The sequence below is a fragment of the Phoca vitulina genome, unplaced genomic scaffold (assembly GCF_004348235.1).
Source record: "Phoca vitulina isolate PV1807 unplaced genomic scaffold, GSC_HSeal_1.0 scaffold40, whole genome shotgun sequence".
Lineage (NCBI taxonomy): Eukaryota > Metazoa > Chordata > Mammalia > Carnivora > Phocidae > Phoca > Phoca vitulina.
The window spans coordinates 21,424,196-21,447,848 of NW_022589743.1; the positions used below are offsets into that span (position 1 = coordinate 21,424,196).

General features: G+C 42.7%; 1 protein-coding gene across 2 annotated transcripts in view; it reads right to left on the reverse strand.

Annotated features, from left to right (window-relative positions):
• FAM222B (family with sequence similarity 222 member B) overlaps window positions 1–16,803 on the reverse strand; it is a 76,280-nt gene extending 59,477 nt beyond the window's left edge. Inside the window, exon 1 of one of the 2 annotated variants that reach the window (XM_032428586.1) lies at window positions 16,695–16,803. The gene's annotated coding sequence lies outside the window, so the exon portion shown is untranslated. Of the gene's footprint in view, window positions 1–16,451; window positions 16,542–16,694 lie in introns of those variants that run through there. The other variant, XM_032428589.1, reaches the window with a different exon arrangement.
• Window positions 16,804–23,653: the final 6,850 nt, after the last annotated feature.

Genomic DNA, 23,653 nt, shown 5'->3' on the forward strand with positions numbered 1-23,653 from the left:
CAGCTGCCCAAAAATCACAGCCAATTTTCTCAATGTCTTACCAAATCTGAAAATCCACACTCACCTAGAAGCTGTACTACTTAACTTCCAAGAATTTGAAGGATGTGTCCTGCCACAATATTCTGGACGTCTAAGCTTCAGTTCATTAAGTAATCCCTGGGAGAATAGATAGAGCTTGGCTACACTTTGGATGATATTCATATATCCCCCAATTAACTTGACAAATCTCTTCCTATACTTTCTCATGTACTGAAGTAAAGAATACATCTTTAGGTGACACAGCAGTGTCCCAGGATAGGAAGAGTGGGGAAGGAAAGCTAGCATCATCATGATTGAGAATAAGCAAACTTAACAAAGTAGAAAATAAATGGCAAAATATTATTGAAGTCTTAAGAATCAAAGTACACAACTGAATTTCAAAGTAAAATGAAGAAATTCTAAAGGATCTAAAATTGCCACTAAGAGACTTTTCACTATGCATCTTTTTTTTTGAAGTAGGCTCTACACCCAATGTGGGGCTAAAACTCACAACCCCTAGATCAAAGTTTTATGCTCCACTGACTAAGCCAGTGAGGCACCCCCACACTATGTATCTTTTAAGTTACTTAAAATATATTCAAAAAAGTAATAAAATTAAGTTAAAATTTAAATATATTTAGGAAATTACATTTCTGGAATTCTTTAAAGTCTCCCTCTTCCACCCCAAACTTTTTAAAAATTTTACACAGTAAAATTCATTTTTTAGTGTTCAGTTCTAAAAGTTCTTATAGGGGCGCCTGGGTGGCTCGTCGTTAAGTGTCTGCCTTCCGCTCAGGTCATGATCCCAGGGTCCCAGGACCAAGCCCCACATCGGGCTCCCTGCTCAGCGGGAAGCCTGCTTCTCCTTCACCCTCTCCCCCTGCTTGTGTTCCCTCTCTTGCTGTCTCTCTCTCTGTCAAATAAATAAATAAAATCTTTTAATAAAAAAATAAATAAAAAATAAAAGCTCTTATAAACATACAGTTGTGTAACCACAATCAAGGTACAGAACAGTTCCATCACCCCCCAGAAATCTCCTCATGATATCCCTTTGTAGCAAAACATTCCCTACCCTTAGCCCAAGAAAATCACTGTTCTTCACTGTCCCTATAGTTTAAAGTTTTCTTTCTTTTTTTTTTTTTAAGATTTTATTTATTTATTTATTTGACAGAGAGAGAGAGAGAGACACAGCAGGAGAGGGAACACAAGCAGGGGGAGTGGAAGAGGGAGAAGCAGGCTTCCCGCGGAGCAGGGAGCCCGATGTGGGGCTCCATCCCAGGACCCCGGGATCATGACCTGGGCCGAAGGCAGATGCTTAACGACTGAGCCACCCAGGCGCCCCTAGTTTAAAGTTTTCTAGAATGTCATATAAATTCAGTATTATAGGGAGGAGTCTTATGAGTTTGGCTTCTTTCCCTTACCATAATACATATGAGATTCACTTATGTCACTATATATATAAATAGTTCCTTTTTATTGCTAAGTAGTATTCTACTGGGTGAATATACCACAGTTGGTTTATCCATACTGAAGCTGAAGGATATTCAGGTTGTTTCTAGTTTTCCATTGAGTACAAATAAAGTTGCTATAAATATTCACATACAGGTTTTTATGTCATAGCTTGTCATTCCACTTGGGTAAATACTTAGGTCATATGTTAAGTGCGTGTTTTACTTAGTAAGAAACTAACACAGTGTTTTCCAAAGTTCTAGTGGTTCCACATCCCTGCCAGCCCATAATCTTCTAGTCAGCTTTCTGTTGTTTTTTAGCCATTCTAATGGCATATCTCATTATGATTTTAACTTGCATTTCTCTAATGACTGAGATGCTGAGCACATTCTCACGCACTTACCTGCCATCAATCTATCTTCTCCAGGGGGCGCTTTGGTGGCTCAGTCGGTTAAGCATCTGACATTTCGGCTCAGGTCATGATCTCAGGGTCATGGGATCGAGCCCCACGTTGGGCTCCACACTGCTGAGTGTGGAGCCTGCTTAAGGTTCTCTCTCTCTCCCTCTGCACCTCCCCTACTCGCTCTCTCTCAAAAGGAAAAAAAAAAACTATCTTCTCCAGTAAAGTTATTCAAATCTTTTTTTTCTTTTTAAGATTTATTTACTGGGGTGCCTGGGTGGCTCAAGCAATCATCTGCCTTCAGCTCAGGTCATGATCCCAGTGTCCTGGGATCGAGCCTCACATCAGGCTCCCTGCTCCTCAGGGAGCCTGCTTCTCCCTCTCCCTCTGCCTGCCACTACCCCTGCTTGTGCTTTCTCTGTCAAATAAATAAAACCTTTAAAAATATATAAAGATTTATTTATTTATTTGAGAGAAAGAGAGAGAGAAAGGGAGAAGCAGAGGGAGGGAGAGGATCTCCAGCAGACTTCCCACTGAATGTGGAGCCCGATCTCAGGACCCTGAGATCATGACCTGAGCTGAAGTCAAGAGTTGGAGGCTTAATCAGGGAAATACAAATCAAAACCACAATTAGATACCACCTTACACAAGTTAGAATGGCAAAAATTAACAAGACAGGAAGCAACAAATGTTGGCGAGGACGTGGAGAAAGGGGAACCCTCTTACACTGTTGATGGGAACACAGGCTGGTACAGCCACTCCGGAAAACAGTATGGAGGTTCCTCAAGATGTTAAAAATAGAGCTACCCTACGACCCAACAATTGCACTACTAGGTATTTATCCCAAAGATACAGATGTAGTGAAAAGAAGGGGCACCTGCACCCCAATGTTCATAGCAGCAATGTCCACAATAGCCAAACTGTGGAAGGAGGAGATGTCCTTCAGCAGATGAATGGGTAAAGAAGATGTGGTTCATATACACAATGGAATATTACTCAGCCATCAGAAAGGATGAATACCCACCATTTGCATCGACATGGATGGAACTGAAAAGGATTATGCTAAGTGAAATAAGTTAAACAGAGAAAGACAACTATCATATGGTTTCACTCATATGTGGAACACAAGGAATTGCTCCAAGAACCAGAGGGGAAGGGAGGGAAAACTGAATGGGAAGAAATCAGAGAGGGAGACAAAACATGAGAAACTCTGGACTGCAGGAAACAAACTGAGGGTTGGGGAGGGGAGCGGGGAGATGGGTACTGACAAGGGCACGTGTTGTGATGAGCACTGGGTGTTAAACACAACTAATGAATCATTGAACACTACATCAAAAACTAATGATGTACCAGATGTTGGCTAACTGAACATAATAAAAAATAAAATTAAAAAAAAAGAGGAGTTGGAGGCTTAACTGACTGAGCCACCCAGACGCCCCCATTCAAATCTTTCACTCATTTTTTTTTTTTTTATGATGCTGTTTGCTTCTTGATGAGCTTTGAGCTCTTTATAAGTTCTAGTTATGGGTCTATGCATGTCTGATATATGACTTGCAAATATCTTCTCCCAATCTGTGTCTTATCTTTTTTTTTTTAAGTAAGCTCCATGCCCAACGTGGGGCTCAAACTCACGACCCTTGAGATCAAGAGTCACATGCTCTACCAACTGAGCCAGTCAGGTACCCTGTCTCTTGTCTTTTCATTCACTTAACAGTATCTTTTGCACAGCAAAAGTTTTAAATTTTGATGAAGCCCAGTTTATCAATTCCTTTTTTAGTTTTATGGATCTGTTTTCGGTGTTGCATCTAAGACCTCTTTACCTAACTCAAGGTAACAAAGATTTTCTCCTGTTTTATTTCAAATATTTTATACTTTTCCATTTTACATTTAGGTCTGTGATCGATTTTGAGTTAATTTTTACAAACAGTATGAAGTATAGGTTGAGGTACATTTTTTCTTTTTTTTACTTAAAGATATCCAGTTGTTCCAACAACTCACTGTTGAGAAGAACTCTATCTTTTCTCCTTTGACTTGCCTTTGCACCTCTGTCAGAAATCAAATGGCTATATTTAATAGTGTGGGTCTATTTCTGGACTTTCTATTTTGTTCACTGATCTGTCAAACTATCCTTTCGCCAATATCACACTGTCTTGGGGTGCCTGGGTGGCTCAGTCATTAAGCGTCTGCCTTCGGCTCAGGTCATGGTCCCAGGGTCCTGGGATCAAGCCCCGCATCGGGCTCCCTGCTCCACGAGAAGCCTGCTTCTCCCTCTCCCACTCCCCCTGCTTGTGTTCCCTCTCTCACTGTGTCTCTCTCTGTCAAATAAATAAAATCTTTAAATACATATATATATATATATATACCACACTGTCTTGATTATCGTACCTCTTTAGTAAGTCTTGAAATCAGGCAGTATGAATCTTCCAACTTTGTTGTCCTTTTTCAAAATTGTTTTGGCTATCTTGGTCCCTCTGCCTTTCTATATAAATTTTACAATCAGCTGCCAAAGACTTTTTTAAAACATCCGCAAAAGTGTATTTTAGGTGGGAACAGGCTGCCTAGGATTACTTTAACAAAGATGATGGTGGTATTGTAAAGGTTGGAAATCTTATGTTTATTTTTTAAGGTTCTGATTTTTTACTTGCACAGCTGCTCTGGGATTTCCTAAGTTGTGCAGAAGGAAAGAAAAATACTCTGTATAGGAGTGCCTGGCTGGCTGAGTCCGTGGAGCATGTGACTCTTGATTTTAGGGTTGTGAGTTCGAGCCCCATGTTGGGTGTAGAGATGACTTCTGATAAAACCTTAAAAAAAAAATACATCTTTAAAATAAATAAATAGGAAAAATAAATAAATAAATAGGGGCACCTGGGTGGCTCAGTCAGTTACGCATCTGCCTTTGGCTCAGGTCATGATCCCAGGGTCCTGGGATCGAGCCCCGCAGCGGGCTCCCTGCTCAGCAGGGAATCTGTTTCTTCCTCTCTTTCCCGCTCGTGCTCTCTCTCCCTATCTCTGTCTCTCTCAAATAAATAAATAAAATATTTTAAAAAATAAATATTTTAGGGCACCTGGATGGCTCAGTTGGTTAAGCGACTGCCTTTGGCTCAGGTCACGGTCCTGGAGTCCTGGGATCGAGTCCCACATCGGGCTCCTGGCTCGGCGGGGAGCCTGCTTCTCCCTCTGACCCTCTCCCCTCTCATGCTGTTTCTCTCTCTCTCAAATAAATAAATAAAATCTTTAAAAATAAATAAATAAATAAATATTTTAAAAAACAAAACATAATATATATTATATATATTACTATACATTATATATAAATGTATTTATAATATATATATTATATGGTACAATAAAGTTGAAAACCCAATTTTCCTAAAAGACATGCTATTTATTTCAAATAGTGAAAATAAAAATGTTAAACTTGTGGGGTTTTTTCTTTTTTGTTAAAGCTTTTATTTATTTGACAGAGAGAGGGCGAGAGAGCACAAGCAGCAGGAGTGGCAGAAGGAGAGGGTGAAGCAGGCCCCCTGCTGAGCAGGGAGCCCGATGCGGGGCTTGAGCCCAGGACCCCGGGATCATGACCTGAGCCAAAGGCAGATGCTTAACTGACTGAGCCACCCAGGAGCCCTAACCCCTTGTGTTTTGTTTTGTTTTTGTTTTTTTCAAAGATTTTATTTATTTATTAGAGAGAGAGCATGAGTGCACAAGCAGGGGGACGGGCAGAGGGGGAGAGAGAGAATCCTCAAGCAGACACCACCTTGTGTACAAAGCCTGATGCAGGGCTTGATCCCAGGACCCTAAGATCGTGACCTGAGCCAAAGTCAGAGGCTTAACCAACTGAGCCACCCAGGTACCCCAAACTTCTTGTGTTTTACAAACAATGGTCCCTCTGCTGTCAGTAAGCTTCCCTCATTCCTCATCTAATTCCTACTCATCCTTCAGGTCTTACCTTGGACATTCCTCCATCCACAAGCCTTTCTTGATCCCCCAAATATGGGTTAAAGGTTAACATGTTTCCACTGCACCCTGAGGTCCTCTAACATCACTCTTAATACACTGTATTCTATAATTGATAGTTAACTTTGTTTCTCCCATCAGGACATAAACCCTGGGTAGGCAGGAGTTAACTACACTAGCTACTTCTTAGCTCCTAGCACAGAGTGGGCAATGCATAAATCTTTGTTTTGAATGACCTGTTGCTTTGAAAGACAGCAAGAAAAGGAATAAAGCTGAAAAAGGGCTATCTGACTTTGCAGACATACTGTAAAAGGAGTGATAGCAGCTTTTAAAAGAGATTTTCAATAAATACATGAAGAAATGGAGGAGACATACAGATTAAAAGCTAAACAGTAGATATAAGAAAACCATAATGTATGGACCTTATTTGGATAGTTTCAAAAAACAGTTGAAAAATTATTGGTATGAAGGGGGAAAAGTGAAAACCAACTGCATAATTGATGATATTAAGAAATGCTTGTTAGGGGCACCTGGCTGGCTCAGTTGGTAAGAGCGTGCAACTCTTGATCTCAGGGTTGTATGTTCTAGCCCCACATTGTGTGTAGAGATTACTTAAAAATAAAATCTTGGGGTGCCTGGATGGCTCAGTCAGTTAAGTGTCTGTTAGTTTTGGCTCAGGTCATGATCTCAGGGTCCTGGGATCAAGCCCCACGATGGGCTATGGGCTCTGCACTCAGCAAGGAGACGGCTAGAGATTATCTCCCTCTCCCTCTGCTCCTCCTGCTGCTCAGAGGTGCACTCTCTCTCAAATAAATAAACAAAATCTTTAAAATAAATAAACAATAAAACCTTTTAAAAAGTGCTTGTTGGGGCGCCTGGGTGGCCCAGCCAGTTAAGCATCTGCCTTCGGCTCAGGTAGTGATCCGGGGATTCTGGGATTGGCCTGCATCGGGCTCCTTGCTCAGCAGGGAGCCTGCTTCTCCCTCTCTCCCTGCTTGTGCTCTCTTTCTATCTCTGTCAAATAAATAAATAAAATCTTTAAAAAAATAAAAAATGCTTGTTAATTTTTTGTGGGATTTTTCTTTTAGTCCTTATCTTTTACAGATATATACAGAAATATTTATTAATTTATGAATCTGGGATTTAAAAATACCTAGGGTGGGTTAGTGGGTAGGATCAACATAGGTAAGACAAGATTGGCACGAGTTGACAATTACTGTAGCAGAGTGATAGGGATTCATTATATTGATGTCTACCCTTGCATTTATTTGAAATTTTCCATACTAAAGAGGTAAAAAAGAAAACCTATTAGAGAATTAATTTTCTCTTCAACCTTAAATTCCCAAGGAAAGGGAGAAAAGGAGAAATATGGGGAGTTAAGCCTTGAATCAAGTTGAGACCCTAGGGATGTCTGCAACTCCCAGCATTTGATTCTCCTGTCAAAGCCAGAAATCCTGTTTAATGTCAATATTAAAATGTTTAGCTAAAATCAACCAACAACTTTATATACTCTGCATATTTCTTCCTTTCATAAAACATGTTTCTGCTTTTATTTCAAAATCATAAACTACAAAAAAAGCACCTAAATCATACCAAATTGTCCTTCCAGAAAGCAACAACAGATGTGTATCTTTCACTTACCATCAGGTATATTTATTTCAGTGTTTTCAGTTCTTATATAGCTGGTGAAAAAGCTATGGGGTAGCAGACAACTAGACAGTTAGTTGGCTTGAGTTCCTAATCCCAACTCTGAACTAACATGGCACTGGTTCAAAATTGTCCTGTGGTCTTCAAACCAAATCTGCTGAGGGTCTAGTTCATAAAAACCATCTAGTTTCTAATCAGAGGCATTCAATGGAATAGATTCTTTTTCCCTTCACATTTATAATAGAACTGATGTTAGAAAAGGCAGTTTTCGGAGCACCTGGCTTGCTCAGTCAGTAGAGCATGTGACTATTGATCTCAGGGTCCTTGAGTTCAAGCTCCACATTGGGTGTGGAGCCTAAAAAAAAAAGCGGGGGCCTGGGTGTGGCTCAGCTGGTTAAGCATTTGCCTGCTCAGGTCATGATCTCAGGGTCCTGGGATCAAGCCCCGCATTGGGCTCCCTGCTCAGTGGGGAGTCTGCTTCTCCCTCTCCCACTGCCTGCAGCTCCCTCTGCTTGTGTTCTCGCTCGCTCTCTCTCAAATAAATAAATAAAACCTTAAAAAGAAAGAAAGAAAGAAAAAGGAAAGGAAAAGGAAAAGAAAAAGAAAATTTCACTGGGGAGCTCAGTTGGTAGAGCATGCAACTCAATCTCAGGGTCATGAATTCAAGCCCATGTTGGGTGGGTGTAGAAATTACATAAATGAATAAACAAAAAGCTTTAAAAAAAAATGGAAAAATGGGACGCCTGGGTGGCTCAGTTGGTTAAGCATCTGCCTTCAGCTCAGGTCATGATGCCAGAACCCTGGGATCAAGCCCTGTGTCAGGCTCCCTGCTCAACAGGGAGCCTGCTTCTCCCTCTGCCTCTCCCCTCTGCTTGTGCGTGTATGTGCGCTCTCTCAAATAAATAAATACATTATTTCAGTGTTTTCAGTTCTTGTATAACTGGTGAAAAAGCAGAGGGAGAGGGAAAAGCAAATCCCCCAACTAAGCAGGGAGCCCGACGTGGGGCTCGATCCCAGGACTCTGAGATCATGACCTGAGCTGAAGGCAGACACTTAGCCAACTGAGCCACCCAGGTACCCCAAAGCTTTTTTAAAAGAAAAGAAAAAGAAAGAAAGAAAGAAAAAGAAAAGTATTAGCACTATATGAATTACTACTATAGAGAAGATAATTAGTACCACATTCCCATAAAGCCAATCCCTCCAGATGATGTGAATGAACATATAAAGCAACTGGAACACAGACTCACAGGGTAATCACACTGACTTTAACTCTTACTTATACTCTAATGATTTCTAGATCTGTATCTCCACTCTAAACTTTTCTACTAAACTCAAGACCCAAATATCCAGAAGCCTACTGGATTTTCCTGACACCTCAAATCTAATATACCAAAATCAAACTCATTTTCCCTCAAATATAACACCGTCTTATCCCTGTATTCCCTACCTTGGTTAATGACATCACCATCCACTTAGTCGCCCAAGCAAACAATTTCAAATTCATCTTTGACCAACTCCTTCTCCCTTACACACTCCCCAACATAAAGTCAGTAAGATCCTTCTGGTCAGTCTCCTAAAAAACTCTTTAACCTGTCTAGAGTTCCACCGTTAATACTGTAATTGAGACCTTCAGTATCTCTAAAGTGATCATCACACCAGTCTCATAACCAACTGGTATCCCTGCAGCCAATTTCACCCTTGAAAATCTAACTTCCACACAGCCAACAGTGTTACTTTTTTTTTTTTTTTAAGATCTTATTTATTTATTTGACAGAGAGAGACACAGCGATAGAGGGAACACAAGCAGGGGGAGTGGGAGAGGGAGAAGCAGGCTTCCCGCGGAGCAGGGAGCCCACGCTTGATCCCAGTACCCTGGGATCATGACCAGAGCAAAAGGCAGACGCTCAACAACCAAGCCACCCAGGCTCCCCCAGTGTTACTTTTCTTTTTCTTTCTTTTTTTTTTTTTAATTTTTTATTTATTTGACACAGAGAGACAGTGAGAGAGGGAACACAAGCAGGGGAAGCGGGAGAGGGAGAGGGACAAGCAGGCTCCGCACTGAGCAGGGAGCCCGAAGAGGGGCTCTATCCCAGGACCCTGGGACCATGACCTGAGCTGAAGGCAGATGCTTAACAACTGAGCCACCCAGGTGCCCCCCAGTGTTACTTTTCTTAAACATGTTCCTTACCTGGCTTAAAACTCTCCCATGACTCCCTCGTATCTATAAAATAAAATTCAGACCCCTAACCAAGGCCATCCTCAATTGGGCTCCAACTCTTCTTCCACTTCACTTCCTTCCATTCCTTCCTCATGCCCCATAATCTAGCCACATTAAACCACTGGCCCACCGGTCCATACTCATATACCTCTGTACCCTTGTGCAAGCTGTTCTCTGTATTTGAAACACTATCATCTCTAATCCTTTTTTGTTGAAGCAGCCAAATTGTATTCATTCTTTAAAACTCAACTGGCTTGGTCTGTTGAGCGTCCGACTCTTGGTTTTGGCTCAGGTCATGATAGGGTCATGAGATCGAGCCCCAAATTGGGCTCCCGGCTCAGCAGAGAGTCGGCTTGAGAGTCTCTCTCCCTCTCCCTCTGCCCCTTCCCCACTGCATGCTTTCTCTCTAAAATAAATAAATAACTCCTTTTAAAAATTAAAAAAAAAACACATTAAAATCTTTGAAAAAATGTGCACTCTTTAGGGGCAGCTGGCTGGCTCAGTTGGTAGAGTATGCGACTTTTTTTTTTTTGACACAGAGAGAGAGAGTACAAGCAGGGGGAGCGGCAGGCAGAGAGAGAGGGAGAAGCAGGCTCCCTGCTGGGAGCCCGATGTGGGGCTCGATCCCAGGACCCTGGGATCATGACCTGAGCCAAAGGCAGACGCTTAACCATCTGAGCCACCCAGGTGCCCCGAGCATGACACCACACAAAGCCATGCTTATTCTATTTCTAGTTTTTCATATTTTTCCCTACTAGCTTCAGGGTTAGTTGCCAGAAAATTAGTAACTAAATCTTATAAACCACTCCTTAAATGACCTATATTTTCCCATGAAACAGTACAATACAATGCTATCCTAAACCACTGTTTTATAATTGAACCTTAAATCTGGTAACTTACTACTCTCCTTGTATTAAATACATTCTTAGGGATGCCTGGGTAACTCAGTTAAGTGTATGACTCTTGGTCTTAGCTCAGGTCTTGATCTCAGGGTCGTGAGTTTAAGCCCCACATTGGGCTCCACACTGGGCATGGAGCCTACTTAAAAAATAAATAAATAAATGCATTTTTAGGGGCACCTAGCTGGCTCAGTTGGAAGGGCATGTGACTCCTGATCTTGGGGTCATGAGTTTGAGCCCCATGTTGGGTACAGAGATTAAATAACTGAAACTTTAAAAAATAAAAATAAATGCATTTCTTAAAAGATTTTATTTAATTATTTGAGAGAGAGAGAGAGCGCGAGCACAAGCAGGGGGGAAGGGGTAGAGAAAGAAGCAGACTCCCCGCTGAGCAAGGGAGCCCGACTCAGGGCTCAGTCCCAGGGCCCTGGGATCATGACCTGAGCCAAAGGCAGATGCTTAACCGACTGAGCCACCCAGGCGCCCCTAAATGTATTTTTAAAAAAGAAAATTTAGCATTTTTCCTCTTGAGTTGTATTTCCTGTCACTCTTAAGTTACAAAGCTCTAAAAGGGACATAATCAAGACCTTGATACGCAGTGAAAAGACAGAAATAGATATTAAACACTTCTCTGCTGAAAAAGCATTCACCTCTCACCATGAGTACAGTGACTTCACACTTCTCCGCACTCTGGTCAGCTGTGAAGCTTCAATCCTTCCCCTGGCCACTTTGCTTCTCACACTACTCTCACTTCCCACTTTATTATATTAGTATCATCTTTTTAGAGTTGCTATTACATTTTAGGAGTTGAAATCCAAGACTTAGGCTCATGTCTCTTCTGAAAATGTTCCAAGCTTCCTGTCCTGCTCTGCTGTATTATACAATGTTACTTTGCCGAAGTCTTAGCTCATTTCCTCCTCACTCTTGTCCTGATGTGGTGGTACACATTGATAATGCCCTCTCCCTTCCCATTTTCAGACTTTACTGTCTGCTTGGAATGCCCTATCTTCCTTCTCCATCTGTGAGGGTATATCACGCAGGTTATGCAAGGGGCCTTTACTGACAATACCTGTACCCAGCCTTCCGTCAACTCTCACAACAAGCTGTACCTCCCTCTAGTAGAGAACTTACTGTATTTCATCAATAAGACATACTTTCCTTCCCACATTTCTCAAAAACAGGATATACCTTACAACTGATGGCATGCCAGTCTCATTAGCAGCATTTCTTTTTTCTTTCTTGTTAAAGTAATTGTGAGCCTTACAATCATTGGCACCACAGATTTGATTAAATAAGGTATTACAGGGGCGCCTGGGTGGCTCAGTCGTTAAGCGTCTGCCTTCGGCTCAGGTCATGATCCCAGGGTCCTGGGATCGAGCCCCACATCGGGCTCCCTGCTCTGCGGGAAGCCTGCTTCTCCCTCTCCCGCTCCCCCTGCTTGTGTTCCGTCTCTCGCTGTCTCTCTGTCAAATAAATTAAAAAAAAAAAAAAATCTTAAAAAAAAAAGGTATTACATTCTATAATAATTACCATATATACTTCTGTTGCCTCTGCTGAACTGTGAACTGAGAGGGCAGGGGCTACATTATAAACATCTCTGACCAGCATAAATCTGGGCACAAAAAGAGTGTCACCCAACAACACTAGTTGGATAGTACTTATTTAGCATTTACTAAGTATTAAGTACTATCCTAAACATTTTACATATACTAACACATTTAACCCTCACAACAACCCGTGCAGTAAGTACAGTTATTATAGATGAAGAAACTGAGGTAAAGAAACATAGGTAAGCTCATTCAAAGATACACAAAGTTGCAGAAGATTTGAACTCATGTTTGCTGATTATGATTTATATTTTTGGTCATCATCTTTCCATTCAGCAAATATTTTTTTAAAGATTTATTTATTTTGGGGCACCTGGGAGGCTCAGTCGTTAAGCATCTGCCTTCTGCTCAGGTCATGATCCCAGGGTCCTGGGATCAAGCCTCACATCGGGCTCCCTGCTTGGCGGGAAGTCTGCTTCTCCATCTCCCACTCCCCCTGCTTGTGTTCCCTCTCTCGCTGCGTCTCTCTCTGTCAAATAAATAAAATCTTTAAAAAATAAAAAAAATAATAAAGATTTATTTATTCAGAGAGAGACAGAGCACAGCCGAGAGAGCCGGGGGAGGGGCAAAGGGAAAGGGAAAGAATCTCAAGCAGACTCCCCATTGAGTACCGGCCACACAGCGGGCTCGATCTCACAACCTTGAGATCATGACCTGAGCAGAAATCAAAAGTCAGGCACTTAACTGACCAAGCCACCCAGGCGCCCCCCTCATTCAGCAAATTATTAATAAGCAATTACTCTAGGGCAGCTATGCACTCTGCTAAAACACTGGTAAGCAAAACCTGGTCCTCAGGAGGCTACTCTGAATCATATACACACTCTTGAATACTTCACCCTCCAAACAACAGAATAACCTACAAATTCACTAAGTTAATCTGCTTCCCTCCTTACTTTTTAACATCTTCCCATACAGCCCTCCTTTAAAGTTTTTATCGCTCTATCAAGAACCAAACAACTGACAAAAAACAACAACAACAACGAAAAAAACCTTTGTGCTCAATTATCAGCAGCTGTGAAAATATCACAAAAGACAGTTAAGGAATGGGTGACAAGATCAAAAGGGCTCTAAAGGAACAAAGACTCTGTTCACAAGCAAATATTCAAAGTAAAAAAGAGAGAGAGGTAAAAACACTGTAATTTTGTTTTTATTTTTTAGCACCATAATTTTGTTTTTAAATAGACTGTTTTTAAAAAGTTTTCCCCTGGGGCACCTGCGTGGCTCAGGTGGTTAAGGGTCCAACGCTTGATCAAGCCCTGAGTTGGGCTCCACGCTGGGTGTGGAGCCTATTGAATAACTAAACAAGCAAACAAACAAATAAATAAACAAACAGTTTTCCCCTGAGGCATGAGATGCTTTTTAAAAATTTTTAATTTTGGGGCACCTGGGTGGCTCCGCCAGTTAAGTGTCTGCCTTTGGCTCAGGTCATGATCCCAGGGTCCTGGGATCAAGCCCCACATCAGGCTCCCTGCTCCGCAAGGAGTCTGCTTCTCCCTCTCCTTCTGTCACACTCTCTCTCAAGTAAATAAATAAAATCTTAAAAATTTTTTTTTTTAATTTTATCAGAATGGGGCACCTGGGTGGCTCAGTCGGTTAAGTTTCTGCCTTCGGCTCAGGTCACGATCCCAGGGTTCTGGGGTCAAGCTCTGCTGAGAAGAGAGCCTGCTTCTCCCTCTCCTCCCTGCTACTGCTCTCTCTCGCTATCTCTGACTCTCTCCCTCCAATAAATAAATAATAAATTTTTAAAACCAGAATAAAAATGAGGTAGCAACCATTAATTCCTTTTATTTTAGCAATTGCTATCTCAGAGATTCATGAGAAGTCCTTACGTTCCCACTTTGTTTTTATTGTTAAATATTTTTTTAAAGATTTATTTATTTATTTTGTGGCACCTAGGTGGCTCAGTCAAACGTCTGCCTTTGGCTCGGGTCATGATCCCAGGGTCCTGGGATCAAGCTCTGCATCGTGCTCCCCACTCAGCGGGGAGCCTGCTTCTCCCTCTCCCTCTGCTGCTCCCCCTGCTTGTGCTCTCTCACTCTCTATCAAATAAATAAATAAAATTTTTAAAAAATAATAAAAAATAAAAAAACAAGGATTTATATATTTATTTGAGAGAGAGCGCACAAGCACAAGCAGGAAGGGGAGAGGGAGAGAAAGCATCCCAAACAAACTCCCCGTTGAGCACGGTGCAGGGTTCGATCTTAGGACCCTGAGATCATGACCTGAGCTGAAACCAAGAGTCAGACCCTTATCAGACTGTGCCACCCAGGCACCCTTTACATCCCCACTTTAGACAGATTGCTCACACAACAGGTAATCAAAGCACTGACCATACCCTTTCTCTCCCCCAGGGGAAGACTCTCCATTTGGTAACAGTCATCTACTACATAAAAATAACCACAAATAGGAAAAAGAATAGAGAGAAGGACAGGAAATTCTCATCACAGCTGAACAAACCTCTATCATTTTAACATAACACAGACTGCATTATGGACTTGTCTGAACCAATGGAAATTTCCAGTAGAGGGAAAAATACATTACCAAAATTAAAAATAAATGCCCAATTATTAAAATAAAATAGGACAGCTAGACCAGCTCTAACATTTTATACCTCTACTTCATCTTCTGTGTGGAAGTCAAAACAGAATAAATTTGTATTCTGTAAATGACCTATGACAAGAGTAACAAGTGCTTTCTTTTTAAAACTACCCTCTAAAAAAAAAAAAAAAGAATAATCAGTGTTATGGATACTTATTGGGAGAGCCAAGGAACTAGAGCAAAAAATTAAAAATAATGTATCACTGTGCATTTCCAGGAAAGAGAGGTAAAACACGTTTTACCAGATGGAGAAGTTAAAGACAACTAGGATTCATTTCCCCCATTCCTATAAAATAATTCACTGTTCTTATCTGTGAATCTTCAAGGATCTAGTACAGCCACTCCCTACCTTTGCTCAGATGAAAGACAAATCACTCACTAATTTCCAAAAGGCCTCGTCATTTCAAGCTTTCAATCAATCTTTATAGCCAGCAAAGCTGAAGCATCTGTCTCCTTCTGTCCTTTTGAAAGAAGTTTCACCTCTTTCAAAAGCTGTGGCTAGAAAGCCATTTTCTCTCTAGAAGCACACGGTTTAACTCTGTCCTCTGCTTTGTCTACCCTAAATAACAACAAGAACAACAACAAAGCCTCAGGAGTGCTTCTTCAGCCTCTCAGAAAAGAACCAGCCACCTCTTGGGCTCTTGCACAGCTGCTTCTGTCTTTCTCTGAGACACTCCACCCTGGAGGTTCCACAGGCAGGGTAACAAAAACTGGAGCTGAAAAGCTGCTATATGCTTATCTGACCTCCAAAAGAGAGACAGGGCCCTAGGGCAACCAGAAACGCCCTTGCAAAAGAAAACTTTTTTACAATTTAAAAATAAATTGTATTTGCACATCCCTCATTGTGCAGCCCTTCCAGCTTGTTTCAAACTAGTTTTCTCGACTCATAATAAAGCACACTAGTACCAACTGTGTTACAAGGAACGTATGTGAGCTATGTTCTGAAACCATTTAACAGATTGGCCCTCCATTCTCTATTTCCTTCCTCTTGAGTAGGAGCTACACACCATTTGTAAAAATGCCCAAGAGTATGGTATTTTTCCTACACAAGTCTGATGGCTAATTAGTCACATCACAAACTGGTATTTTTGCACATGATCTACCGTGCCTACGTAGAACGCACATATGTGCCTACCGAGGTTTTACAAACAATATGCTTCGCCTTGACAAAGAAATCTATCATTCTACTAATAACGATAAGGTCGAAAATCCAGTAATATTGTTGGTGATACAATACCATCGGCATAGTACCTACAATTTACAGTTTTCATCAGCAATCTCAATCACATACATGATGCTTCCAATAGCCCACTGAAGCATTGCATCTTTCAGAGGTTCAGAAAGGTTAAGTGGGACCTGCCCAAGGTTATCTATCAGCTTTATCAATGGTGGACGTGGTTTCGAACCTGTCAGACTCTAAGCCCTAGCTTTTTTTCCCTAGATCCCTCCCAGCTTTAAACAGAGGGCTCCTGACTCCCGTCCTCCGCCCAGAAAAGCCCGTGACTCCGGGCGACCGGCCCTTCCCTGCCTGGATCAGAGTTAGCTTCTTCAGCTCCAGCAGGGCTTTCATCCTCCACCACCCTCCCCCCGCGACCATTCTCTGAAAGAAGCGGAAAGGGAGAGGCGACCGAAAGCTCCTGGGGGAAGGGACGATGACAAACCGGGAAGCGCGGGACACTGCCCCTGCCGTGGGCTCCTTCCCTCCGTCAAGCTGTCCAGCTCTGGCGCGGGCGATCCGGCCACCTATGCCCCAAATTCTCCCATCATCACCTCAAACTGTCCCTCCCCCACGCCCCTTCGCGGCCGACAGGCAGAGCCCCCCCCCCCCCCCCAGGTCGAGGTATCCTTCCACCAGGCCACCCCTCTTCTCTCCCGCCGCCCACCCCTCGTCCACCATCACTCACTGTCGGTGACTGGGCCCGGCCCTCATGGCTGCTCCGTTACCGCCCGCCGCCGCCACCGCTGCTCCACGCCCCGGCCCCTCAGTAGCCGCCGCCGCCGTCGGGACTCGCCGGGAGCCGCTCATGCGCCTGCGCAACCTGGAGTGCCGGGGCCCTCTACGGACGCCCGCGCCTGCGCAGCCCGCGCCGAGGCGTCTTCTTCAGTGCCTGATGCCCTGGACCCTACGGTCTCAGGTGGACATGGCCGCTGGCTTGGAGGCGTGGTTAGGCTTACAGGCTTTGGCGGCTGGCCCAGGTCCAAGGCCTCTGGATTACCTTGTCTAGGTTACCAAACCCTTGGACCACGATGCCCATAAGGAGCCATAGACATAATGACACTTTTAAGATTCTGGCTCCTACTTACTCTTGAAGGCCTGAATGCAGATTCTCTGAGGTGACTGATAATGAACTTCAGATTTCTTTCAAGAAGACGGTCACATCTAGAATGCATTGCGGCTAATTGTGTAAGAGGCAACTTTGACATCCCAGAATACACTACTGGCCAGGAGGTGCTCAGAAGCCCCGAGGATCTTGTCAAGGCGGTGACTGCGCTTAAACTTCTTTGGGACACGGCTAAGTTCAGTCTGTTTATCAAGCGCATACTGTTTACCGGACAAAAATGTTCTAGGCATCTCATATGTGCCATCGAGGGACTTGCAGGCTAATAGTCCCCTACTTTCCAGCTCTCACTATGAAGCCTGGCCCTTGTGCAAACTGGTTAACAAAAACTAGACCTTTAGCCCATGGAGACCCAACCATCAGTTCCTAGACCATTGTGCCGCCTTGGCATAGCCAAACAAAAGACTAGGCTTAATTGAGTCTTGGAAATCCAGTACACACTTGACAGCTGAGGGCAGTGCACTTAAGTAGAAGGGAAGAGGAGACACAGGACTAAACTCTCTCCTTATTACCATGACCCCCATTCCATCTCCAGCCCAGTCTTCCCTCTACGGTTCAGAGTTTGGAGAGATAGGGACAAAATATAATGTAAGGCAAAAGAAAATCAAGGAGAAGTGGAGGGGGAGCAGTTCTATTCTTTCTGTGAAAGGTGTTAAATTCTTTGTACTTCTAGAGAAAGAAAAACTACTCCTGATCCCAGGATCTGATATGAATGTTTCAATTCCTAATCTAAGACTAAGGAAATTTTTCCCTCATTTTGGAAAGAAGCAAGAATAGGCCCTACAGTAAATTTGAGAATGTTGAAAATGGAGTGTCACTAATATTACTAATTACAAATTACTAATTAAAAATGCAGGGGCGGGGTGCCTGGGTGGTTCAGATGGTTGGGCGTCTGCCTTCAGCTCAGGTCATGATCCCAGCGTCCTGGGATCGAGCCCCGCATCGGGCTCCGTGCTCGGCGGGAAGCCTGCTTCTCCCTCTCCTACTCCCCCTGCTTGTGTTCCCTCTCTCTCTGTCTCTATGTCAAAAAAAAAAAAAAAAAAAAAATGCAGGGGCGCCTGGGTGGCTCAGTCATTAAGTGTCTGCCTTCGGCTCAGGTCATGATCCCAGGGTGCTGGGATCGAGCCCCACATCGGGCTCCTTGCTCAGTGGGAAGCCTGCTTCTCCCTCTCCCTCTCCCCCTGCTTGTGTTCCCTCTCTAGATATGTCTCTTTCTGTCAAATAAATAAATAAATAAAAATCTTTTAAAAAATGCATATGGGGCGCCAGGGTAGTACAGTCAATTAAGCATCTGACTCTTGGTTTTGGCTCAGGTGGTGATCTCAGGATGGTGAGATCGAGCCCCACATGGGGCTCCACGCTCAGCACAGAGTCAGCTTGAGATTCTCTTCCCTCTCCCTCTGCCCCTCCTGCTTGTTCTCCTCTCTCTTTCTCTCTCTCTCTAAAAGAAATAAATCTCAGGCGCCTGGGTGGCTCAGTCGGTTAAGCGTCTGCCTTCAGCTCAGGTAATGATCCCAGAGTCCTGGGATCGAGTCCTGCATCGGGCTCCCTGCTCAGCAGGGAGTCTACTTCTCCCTCTGCCTGCTGCTCCCCCTGCTTGTGCTCTCTCTGTGTCAAATAAATAAATATTTTTTTAAAAGTTTAAAAAAAGAAATCTTTTAAAAATGCATATAATGGAATTCTCAAGTCACTAAGAAATGAATGGTTAGGCCCTGTAGCACCTAGGAACCTGAGGATATTTCACTCATCAGATGCATGTGACTTTTATGTAGATAGCTACAATTTGCTGTGGAAAAACAGTATATAGATTAGCAAAATTCAGTCCCTAGAGAAGCAAATCTACACAAAAGTGCATGCCTCATGTCTGAACTGCCTCCCACCTCTTGACATATATAGAGTAAAATACAACTGCTGACAGAGTAGGGTGGTGGGGCCCAGGACCAAAACCAGAAGCTAGCTCCTGACTTGGGAGAGTTGTCATTACTTGCAAAAGTATTACCCTTTGGAACAAGAGCACATTTAGCACCACAGAGAAATTGCAGAGCCAGAAAGGAGGAAGAATTAATATTGACACTATGTTCTGATGAATGGATGTGTAAAAAAAAAAAGGTCAAAGCTGACCTTGAAGCTTCTGGGAACCATATTTTCCTAATTCTACCACCACATGAAGTCCTCTGCTGGAATCTACATGATGATGACATATCTTCTTTTTTTTTTTTAAGTTTATTTATTTAAGGAATCTCTATACCCAGTGTAGGACTCGAACTCACAACCCCAAGATCAAGAGTTGCACATTCCCCTAACTGAGCCAGCCAGGTGCCCCAACAGCATATCTCGTTATATTTGAACCGTAAGGGTCTCCTGAACCACTTCCTTACTTGAATTTCTCTTTTTATATAGATTTATTTTTTAAGCTTATTTATTTGTTTATTTATTTATTTTTAAGTAATCTTTACACCCAATGTGGGGCTCAAACTCACAACCCTAAGATCAAGAGTCTTATGCTCTCCCAACTGAGCCAGCCAGGCACCCCAACCTACTTGAATTTCTTACCAAGGGCAGAATAGCAGATTTTTTTTTTCCCTGCCAAGTATCATTATATCCAATGATAATCATTCTGAGAACTACCTCTTCTCCATTTTCAGACCCTGTGATTTGGATGAGGTCACCCCAGGCATGGAGTACATAACCCAGACCCAAGTGATTCAGCACGTAACATTCTCTAAGCTACAGTGATTGTTTCAGGAATGGGCATGTAACCCAGTCAGAGCCTAAATGCACATGGTGAACTTTCCTTCAGGGGAAATCTGTTGGCTCTTTCCAACTAAAACTGGATGTGAGAAGATGTAAAATCCTGGAGATGCTGCAGCCATGTTGACACCACAAAGGTAGAGCCAATCTATCTAAAGAAATATCATTTATTCATTCACTGAGCAAATATTTATTGAGTACCCATTATGTGGTAGGCACTGTTGTAGGCATAGGAGATACAGCAGTGAACAATATATATTGTCTTTGTCTTCATAGAACTTACAGTCTAGTAGGGGACATATAATAATAACAACAAACACTTGAATAACATTTACTATGTGTCAAGAACTGTTCTAAGTCCTTTATACATATCAGTTCTTTTAATCATCACAATAACCCTATCCCTATTTTATAGATAAAGAAATTGAAGGAGAGAGAAGTTACTTGTCCTGGTCACGCAGTAAATAATGGAGCTGAAAATCAACCCAGTATATCTGGCTCAATAATCTTTGTGCTCAATTATATATTATAAACTGCCTTATCATAGGAGGGGGAAAAGAGGGTCCTCAGAGAGAATTTAATCAGTCATGGAAGGAACCACTGAAGGAGATACCTGGAAGTGAGAAAGAATACTGGGCAATTGGGAGACTGAAAAAAATTCAGTTAAGCTGAAAAAGAGGAATGACAAGAGATGAGACTAGTGGAGGCGCCTGGCTGGCTCAGTCCAAAGAGCCCCATGTTGCGTGTAGAGATTACTAAAAATAAATAAATAAAGTAAAAAAACCAAACAAACAAAGAGAGATGAGTCTGGCAAAGTAAGCCAGGGCCACATTAGTTTATACTTTATTCTCAGGGCAGTGAAGCAAGGGAGTGACTTGTTCAGATTGGGGCTATGAGGGCTCGGTAAGACTGTGAAGACTCTTGATGATGCTCCTATAGCATTTCAGGAACTGCAATAGGATCATTGTAGGTAGTGATAAATGCTGTGAGGAAATGATATTTAAACTGATACCTGAATAGGGAGCAGAAGCCAAATCTAGAAGAACATAGAAGGCAGGAGTAGCAGATATAAAGGCCTTGAGCAGAAATGAGCTTGGTATATTCAAGAGATGGAAGGAGGGATGTCTGGGTGGCTCAGTTGGTTAAGCATCTGCTTTTGGCTCATGTTATGATCCCAGGGTCCTGGGATCAAGTCCCGCATTGGGGTCCTTACTCAGCAGGGAGTCTGCTTCTCCCTCTGCCTGTCACTCCCCCTGCTTGTGCTCACTTTCTCTCTCTCACACACAAAGTCTTTTTTTTTTTTTTTAAGAGAGAGAGGGAAAGAAAGCTAGTGTGCTGGAAGCCTTGGGAGTAGAAGCAGGGCTCAAGGACATTGGATTAATCTAGCTGTCATAAAAAGCCTTTGAAGAGTTTTAATCACATCCTTCCACTTTTATCCCTTTAATTTCTAGAATCCATCTCTGTCTCTCCACCACCTTCACTACTATTTTATTTTATTTTATTTTTTTAAAGGTAGAAACGGCTATCTTTTTTTTTTTTTTAAGATTTTATTCATTTATTTAGTTCACAGAGAGAGAGAGACAGCAAGAGAGGGAACACAAGCAGGGTGAGGGGCAGAAGAAGCAGGCTTCCCGCAGAGCAGGGAGCCTGATGCGGGGCTCGATCCCAGGACCCTGAGATCATGACCTGAGCCGAAAGCAGACGCTTAACCGACTGAGCCACCCAGGCGCCCCTTCGCTACTATTTTAGTGAGAAACATACAGTGACACCCAATTGGAAAAGGACTTCCAGATCAGGGAAGTTTTGGATTTTTGCTTTTCAAATGGAAGAGATTAAGCATTTTTTTAATTTTTAAAAAGATTTGTTTATTTGAGAGAGAGAGCACGCAAGCAGGAGAAGGGCAGAGGGAGAGAAATTCAAGCAGACTACGAGCTGAGCACGGAGCCCAAGGCGGGGCTCAACCCCAGAACACCATTATCATGACCTGAGCCGAAATCAAGGGTCTGACTTAACTGACACCCCTAAGCATCTTTTTTTTTTTTTTTAAGATTTTATTTATTTAAGGGACACCTGGGTGGCTCAGTCAGTTAAACATCTGCCTTCAGCTCAGGTCCTGATCCCAGAATTGGGCTCCTTGCTCAGCAGGGACCCTGCTTCTCCCTCTGCCTGCCGCTCCCCCTGCTTGTGCTCTCGCTCTCTGACAAATAAATAAAATCTTTAAAGAGAGAGAGAGAGCGAAGGGGGGGGGGCATGGAGGGGCAGAGGGAGAGGGGGAAGCAGACTCCCCACTGAGCAGGGAGCCCGAGGTGGGGCTCAATTCCAGGACCCTGGGATCATGACCTGAGCTGAAGGCATACACTTAACTGACTGAGCTACCCAGGCATCCCAAGATCAAGCATTTTTTTTTTAATTATTATTATTATTTTTTTAAAGATTTATTTATTTATTTATTTGAGAGAGAGAGAATGAGAGACAGAGAGCATGAGAGGGAGGAGGGTCAGAGGGAGAAGCAGACTCCCTGCCGAGCAGGGAGCCCGATGCGGGACTCGATCCAGGGACTCCAGGATCATGACCTGAGCCGAAGGCAGTTGCTTAACCAACTGAGCCACCCAGGCGCCCAAGATCAAGCATTTTTAAAATAAATGCTGATGAGAGGAATATAATACAGAGAGAAATTATCTATATAGAAAAGAAAGATTAAAACAATTAGCTTTAAGATAAGGACATTTATTGAGAGCCTCCATTGTTCTAAATCCTCCATTGTTCTAAATCCTAGATTCAAATGAACACATGATATTAGGTAGATGTGTTTATTATTTTCTTCATTTTACAGATGACAAAACTGACATTTGGAGAGTTGAAATAACTTGTCCAAACTCACACAGCTAATAAGTAGCAAGTTAACATATGAACCCACGCAGTCTATTTCATTTGATTAGTCTCTCCTAATCTCACAAAATGCATTTCCCCACAATATCCTTGAGGGAAAATCTGGGGGAAAGAAGAGAATTAACAAAGCACTTTGACACATTTCCTCTAAGTTTTTGTGTTATCCCAGGGATTCTTCCAAGGTGTTATCTGTTGCCAATGCTGTAGTACTTAGTATGTGTTCCTTGGGTGATTTTGCATTTATTTAATTAAGCTCTTCAACCACCATTTAACCTGAAGTTGCCCTTCATCCTAATTACAGTTGAAATGGCATTTCACCTTAGTGTCCATGGAAGATTCGTATTTTTCTGATTGCCAGCTGCCCTGTATTAAGTGGTATTTTGTTCTTTGGGCACCCATATGCCCAAAGAACATCCAGAATATCATGTTCCAGAAAGGTTGTTTCCTCTGCTAATAGAGCAGGCAGCCTGAAAGCTGGAGCCTGGCGCCATTTGCAAACCATCAGTGCATTTAGCTGCCAGTCTCCGTCAATCCTGTGTCACTCAGAGCTACTCTGGACACTCAGCCTCCACTCCCACAACAGCAGCCCAGTCAGTTGGTTCCCACCATCCTCCCAACAATTCTGCCCTCTCTGTCCTATATCATCAATTTTCTCCTCTCCACCTGGTCACTGCCATGAGCAAACGAAAATCTCTGATCTTTTAAAAGAAAAGAAAATCTTTTCTTAGCCCGACTTCTCTCCCCCTCTTCTGTTACCACTCCCTTTTGCTCTGCTCCCCTGGAAAGATATATATATATTTTTCCTGGCTTTCCTCAATTACCTCTCCTCTCATTTGCTCTCTCTTTTTTAAAGATTTTATTTATTTGACAGAGAGAGAGAGAGC